Genomic DNA, 7,891 nt, shown 5'->3' on the forward strand with positions numbered 1-7,891 from the left:
TTTTATTTTTTCATCATAATTATTTGAATCTACATCCTTTATCAATTATCTTAACCTCCCACCACTCACCACACTCAAATATCTATTTTTAAACTTAAATATGATTTTTTTTTAGTCATCTCTCAAAAAGTTTTATTGTCTGAATTCTAAATTATTAAAAATAATTTTGATACAAGAAATTTCATAATTAAATCTACAAATTTTTTTATTTTTAAATACTTGTTTGAGATTCTAAATCAATCATTATTTACGTTTAGAGTTATAGGTTTAAGATTTAAGATTTAGAATTATTGATTCCAATATCATTGATAGAAATCAAAATTTATACACACATATATCTATATATGTAACATTTTTTTTCTTCAACTAATTTGTTGAATTATCTTATCATTTTAAGTTAACTATACATTTTTTTTACAATGACGTTACAATATGTCTTACACTAGTGCTAATTATGACGGCAAAGGAGTTTGAATGATTGGACAGTGTGGGGGTGTATAGGGAGATTGTGTGTAGAGACTACAGCGAGTGAAGAAAGGGTCATATCTCATATCATGATCATTCAGAAAGTCCAACTGCACCCTACACAAAGTTAGTGGCCTGTTGGGAAATAATTCGTGTTCAATATTTTCTTTCTTTCTAGTTAAATTGGAGCGGTTTAATTATATATTTATGTTCTTTTAAATGATATATGAAATAAGAAGGAAAGAAAGAAATAATGAGAGAAACAATAGGAAGATGGGAAAACAGACAGATATGTATTTAGTTTTTAAAAAGAAAAATACTTTCTTTTTTTTGTAAAATATGAAAAATCGACTCTTAAAGTTTTATGATGATTAAGTAATACTAAGTTTATATACCTATTAAAGTATTTTATACTGTAGAAGGTAAATGGATTATCTAGCACTAGGTTGTTCAAAATGAATATAAATGCACCTTAATGGTATATTTGGTTGGAAAGAAAGAAAATAAAATATATATACGTAGACAACAATAAGTTTTCATTTATTTAGTGGAGAAAATGTAAAAAATAAAAGAAAAAGTTAACTTACACAAAATAAATTTTCTTCTTATAAAATATTTTATTTTTCTCCGCCATACCAAAAGTGATGGGAAACATGTGAAATACAAATTAATAATGAATTATTGACTTTCATAATTTGCTTTGTAATTTATGACAATGAAATTAAAAGTTTTCATATAACATTAGTGTAACACTTTGAGTTTTAAAAGTTTATTAAAAATATGTTTTAATTAATTAAACAAGTTTTATAAATATATTTAGAAGTTTTTAAATAAGTATGACTATTTTTAATTAAATAAAAAATGGGTGAAATTATTTTGTTATAGAAAATATTTGGACAACATATATTTTTTAATTAATTATGTAATTAAATGAATTTTGAATAATAATTTTATATTGTGGGATATTTGATTGTGTTTTTGTTTAAAAAAATGAGGGAACACGAGTGAAAAAAGTAGTTTTAAATTAAGGTTTTAAGATCGGTTAAAAAGTAATTGATCTTAAAAGTGAAGTGGTGACAATTTTGTAAATAATGTAAATACTTTTAAGATCGGTTATTTTTTTACCAATCTTAAAAAAGTATGTTTGATACAACTTTTAAGATTAGTTACAGAAGAACCAATCTTAAAAGTGGTATACAAGATTGGTTCTTTTAATACCCAATTTTAAAAGTTGTATTAGACATAATTTTTAAGATCAATCATAGAAGAATTGATCTTAAAAGTATCGTAATTATGTATGAAATGTTCTCCCTTGTTTGGTCCCCCTGACTTTGCGAACATAGTCTTGCGTACCTTCATCGTTCCACGTCGATCGTTCTCTCTCAAAAGATTGATTATTTCATAATTGATCTTAAAAGTTGGACTTTTAAGATCGGTTAATAACTAATCTTAAAAGTTCAACTTTTAAGATTGTCTCTTTTAAGATCGATTCTTTAACCGATCTTAAAAGTAAAAAATAACTGATCTTAAAATTCTTTTTTTTTTCACTAGTGGAAAGAACAATCTTTATAAAAAGTTAAGCTTCCCTCGTACGCTTACGCACTTTTCTCTCTTAGAGTATTAGAAGAAAAGCCTGGAGAACAAGAAAGAGATCATTTTGGAACTATGCAATTATCACCTAAGGAGAGAGTGAGTAGTCTTACTCTAAACATAGAATATATGTTGAGTAGTGAGATTGACCCCAATTTCTTTCTCTGTTTTATGTGAGAGGGCAATCTCAAACTATGATCTTAATTTGTGTTTCTATGTCTCATATCACTCTTCAGTGCTCTAATTGATTTTTTGATATATGTATGTATATTTAATTATATGTAATTTAACTAATTATATGGATCTTGGATTGTCCACGGGTTCCTAGGGAACCAAAATGAACATATTGGATTATACGAGATAATTGAGATGAGTATGTGAGAATATGTGAAATTGATATTGGAGTTGAATAATTGATGGTATAATATAGTAGTAATTAGCTTTAATAATGATTTTTACCGATTGGTTAGAGTTTTGGGGTTTTGGATTTGCAATATGCGATTTCACAAATGCTATAAGTTTTCCACAAATTGTTATCATGTCGAATATCAAATAGATCACATTGGGCGCCATCTAACGTTGTTCCTGTGAAGTTTTGTGTCGAACGTGACCTTAACCATGCTAGGTGCAGGTGTGGTAAAGAGGGCTCTTGTACATGAGATAAAATGTCACATAGAGTTTTGTACATAAAATATGAATGATAAGAATCTTTGTGCTATATAATTATTAATTTAAGGAGGTGTGCTAAGTAGAGTATGATGAGAAATGTAAATGGATTGACATTACAACATGTGTAATGGGAGGACATGATTGATTAAAATTTTTACGGTATGAAACGTGTAGCGGTTGAGTATGAGATATGGTTATGAGTGAGAGATATGTGTCATGAGCATGAGATATGTGTAATGATTGAGTAAGATATGTGTGTTATGAGTATGAGATAATGTGTCACGAACATGAGTATAAGCCTTCGGACCATGAGACTAAGCCTTTGAGTCATGAGATTAAGCCTTTGGGCCATGGACTAAGCTTTTAGGCCATGAGACTAAGCCTTCGGGCTATGAGTAGAGTTATTGCGATTTTGACATATATATAAATTACTTATGTAAGTATCATCAGAAAAGTGTAACTTAATGAGTTGGGAATGTTGAGTACAAGTTGATCTTAATTTTTTTTAGGAAACTAAGACAATTATCTATAATTTTATGTTGTAAAATTGTAACGTTTCAACCTAAACCTGACAACATGATCTTCACTCCCTATTTTGATCATAACTTGAGTTCTAAACATCCTTTTTAGGTGATTCCAATGACATTTTAAATCTTACATATTCAAAGCTACAATTCATATGAAAGTCACAAAATCTAATCCTAACATTATCATGCTCGGTGCATCATTTTTCGTGCCTAGAGCGGAGAGGACATAACCTTCTTAGTAACACCTACACACCAATATGGTTGAGGTCATGCCTAGCGCAAAACAATGCAGGAACAACATTAAATGGCACCCAACGCAATCTATTTGACACTTGGCATGATACTAGTTTGTTAAAGACTTGTAGGATGAGCGAAAATTGCACATTGTGAATCCAAAACTCCAAACCAAATAGTAAAAATTACGATTAAAGTTTAATATTACTTTATTATACCATCAATTACTTAAATTCAACTTCAATTTCACATTCTCACATGCTCATCTCAAATATCACACATTAACTTAATATGTTCATTCCCTAAGGTTCTCACATGAACCAATGGACAATTCAAGATCTTCAAGATTAGTTTATATACACAATTGAACATACATATATATCAACAACATCAGTTAGAATATTGAAGAATCATATAGGGAGTAGAAGCACAAGTTAATATCAAAAGTTGGGATTGTTCTATCATACAACAAAGAAAGAGATTGGAGGTCAATCTCATTATCCAACATATATCTTATGTCTAGAGCAAAATTATCATTCATTCCTACCTCAATGAATAGGACCCAAATCTCCGAGGTGATCTTCATTAATATCTAGTTTCTCTAGTTCTTCAAAACACAAAATGTAAAATAAAATAATGAGAGTGTAAAACGTAAATTGACTCCCCTTCTTTAAACTTCTCTTTAAAAACTTAACTTCCTTCCCTTTTAATTAAAACAAATATAAAATAAAATAATACATAAAACACTCATAATATATATAAATATATATATATATATCAAAATATCATAAAAACACACATATTTCCAATAAATTATGGGTGTTCATGGATCGATTTTTTTGAAAAATTTGAACCGAACCGAACCAAACCGTTTTATAAAAGTGGATCGGTTAACCGATCCATTTTTTATAAAGTGGATCGGTTTTTTTAAAATTGGATCGGTTCGGTGCGGTGCGGTTATCCATTTTTTACTCATATATGGATCAATTTTTTAAAAAAATCAAATCGAACTGAACCAATCCATTTTGTAAAAATGGATCGGATATTTGAACCGGTTTCATAAAGTAGATCGGTTCGGATTTTTTTCAAAATGGATCAGATTTTTTAATGTGGATCGGATCGGTTATGGATCGGTTTAGATCAATTTAGATTTTTTGCATACTCCTAAAATAAATATTATACAGAATAATTTTATAAATATTTTTTATTTAATTAAAAATACTCATAATTATTAAAAGTCTATAAAATATTTATAAAATCTATTATACAAAGTAATTTTATCAATATTTATTTTTTTATTAAAAACACTCATAATTATTAAAATCTGTAAAATATTTATAAAATCTATTTGATTAATTAAATCATTCTTTTAATAATTTTAGCAAGCTGTTTAAATAACTAAATTTGAGTTTAGAATATTAATGGACATTTTCTTGCATTGCCATATAGTCTTCCTTTATTGGAAGTTGATACCAGTTTTTGAGGATAGAGAGAAACAAATATATATCTCTTGTTATTAAAAGGAATGCTATCTTTTAAATTTTATTTAAATACTTATCTTTTGAACATTGTTTGCGGGTCAAAAGATACATTTTCCTCGCGAAAGGAAATATTTTCTCTTTATATACAGACAAAATATAATTCATACATACAGATTAAGTATGATACTTATGATGTAGTTAAGTGTGGTAGAAATAACGTGGTTAGATTTTATAAACCCTTATACTCTTATTGGGCCTTAGAGGCCCATTCATTTGAGAATATTTTTTTAATTAAAGTTTGTTATGATGTTATTGATTAAAACACTTTTAATTATTGATAAAAAATTATAATTATTGTTAATTTAATTCTTACAGGTGTTACATCAATCACCTGTTTGAATAAGTAAAGTCCTCCTCCCAATACACGAATTAATTGTTTCAAAGAAGTTTTCGATTCTCTCCTCTCGTACATTTAGATCAATATAAAAAAATAAAAATAAAATAAAATAGCAATGACATTTATAAATAAATGTTAAAATCACACTTGTAAAAGGAGACAAAAAAGGACATGAATAAATGTTAAAATATGAAATTAATTAATTGTGGCATTTACTTAGTATATAAAATTTTTTGTAGTTAATACTTTTTTAAAATGTTATGAATTATATTACAAGAACTAACTGTAAATTTTCTTGAACGTGCATGTAGTTGGGTTATAAATTTAGATTGACAATAAATTTTGTAATAATGATAAATATCTATATCACTTTCTTTTATTTAATCAAATTTATATCACTTTTTTTACAACTCATCTGATAATATTTATCTGACTTTTCTTCTTATTTAATCAAATTTATATCACTTTTTTTACAACTCATCTGATAATATTTATCTGACTTTTACCTTTTTCAATATATTTACATGTCATTTATATCATTTTCTCTCTCTATTTTTCTTCTTCTATCTCTCTTTTCCTCCCTCCACCTAATCCACCCTCATTTTAGGTTACTCAATTTTTTTTAATGGGTTTGATGGGTGGAAACCTCAAAAGCTTTGTTGTATGGGTATTTGATTGAATTCAATTTCACATGTGCAAATTGCTTTTTTATCTTTCTCACAAAATAATGTTGTATTCTTTTTTAATTTTTTTGTCACTGCTCTAGTAACAGGTCACCAAAAATTACTAACATTTGAAAGGCTGCAAAAGGATATCGAAAAGGAAAAATCTACCATTTTTCGATCCAAGGGTCAAAAACTCCCTTAACCTATAAATCTATCTTAGCTCTTATTTTATGTTTTTTTGTCTTCTCATCTCAGCTCCTGTCTTGTTTGTTTATTTTTTTAAAATAATTGTCCCTTCCTTTCACTGTTTTATGTGATTTTCTTTTCTCTTCTAGCATCTATCTTTCTCTTGTTCTGTCGCTCTCTAGCCATAATCAATATCGACAATGGTAATGTATACTCATACCAATTGCAATGTATGTTCAACTTATAATCTTTAATTTTTTGTGTTATTAAATTGTTTGATTTCGCTCTTAGGAATCCAAGACTGTGCCATCATGGCTGAAAACATTGTTGTCCCTTACTACATTTTTCATTGATTGTGAGCACCACACTGAAGAATTTAAGAGAGAACGCAACATGTTCTGCTTCAATTGTTGTGACAAAGCAATGTGCATCCACTGCATACAATCCAGTCACAAGGATCATAAGTACATTCAAGTAGGTGTTTAATTTGATTTCATACAATTGAAGAAAAAAAAATGGCCTAGTAGCAATTTTTTATTACATTTGAGCAATATTTTTATTTTAGCTGTAGAAAAATCAGATCTTGATAAGTGTATGTGCAATGCAGATTAGGAGATCCTCATATCATAATGCTGTGAAGGTGTTTGATATTGAGAATGACTTGGATATCACTGGAATTCAAACATATGTGATTAACAGCTTTAATGTTGTTTTTCTGAACAAGAGGGATCTGGAAAATCCTAAGAGCAGAAGGGCTGGTAAAAGTTGCAAACACAGTTCCCAATGTGAGACATGCAGAAGAAATATCTCAGACTCTTATCAATTTTGCTCTTTGGGATGCAAGGTTGGTGCCACTTCTCTCATTTATATTTAATTTTTCATTTTTCTTATACTTTTCTCACGATTTAATTTCATTTTTTATTTTAAGAATCTCATTTTTATGTACCTCCTGTATTAAATTTAGTAAAAAAAATATTATTTTTAAAATTATTATTATAAAAATTAATAAAATTATATCAATTGAAGAGTTTGATTTTTATCGACACACAATCTATCGGTGAATTATCTTGTTTTATTTTAAAAAAGAACTTGGGAGAGATGATGAATTATCTTTAACTTGTTATTTTTTATATTTTACTTTTGTTTATTGAGTAGGAATATAAATAAGTTAGACCAACCTTTAAATATATAGGTTGAATATGTTGTATAAAATTAAAATTTAAGTCTAATTTATTATCAATTGTAATTTTATATAAAAAAAATATAAAATGTTAAAGTGTAGAGAAAATGTCAAAATATTGATAGTTTGATTTTTGTTTTACAAATTTATTTATTTAATTATATTATTAATAATATAATATGTATATTAATTTTTTTTATTATGTTACATTATATAGATAAATAGATTAGCATATTTAATCTAAGAATTTTTTATATAAATTTAAGTCCAAAATTTTTTTAAAAAAAATGTTTTTTCAAAAGGTTAAATTTATTTTTTTATTAAATAATTCAGATCATAAATTTTTATTTAAAGTCTAATCTATTGTCATCCTATTCACTCATATATATGAGTAAAGATAAAGTATAGATGTAAAATCTTAAATATTTAAAATTTATTTTTATAACAATAAATAAAGTATCATTACTGATCTTCATCAAAGAAAATTCGAACTCTAG

Source organism: Cajanus cajan, chromosome 10, assembly GCF_000230855.2.
Source record: "Cajanus cajan strain Asha chromosome 10, NIPB_CcT2T_4, whole genome shotgun sequence".
Taxonomy (NCBI): Eukaryota; Viridiplantae; Streptophyta; class Magnoliopsida; order Fabales; family Fabaceae; genus Cajanus; species Cajanus cajan.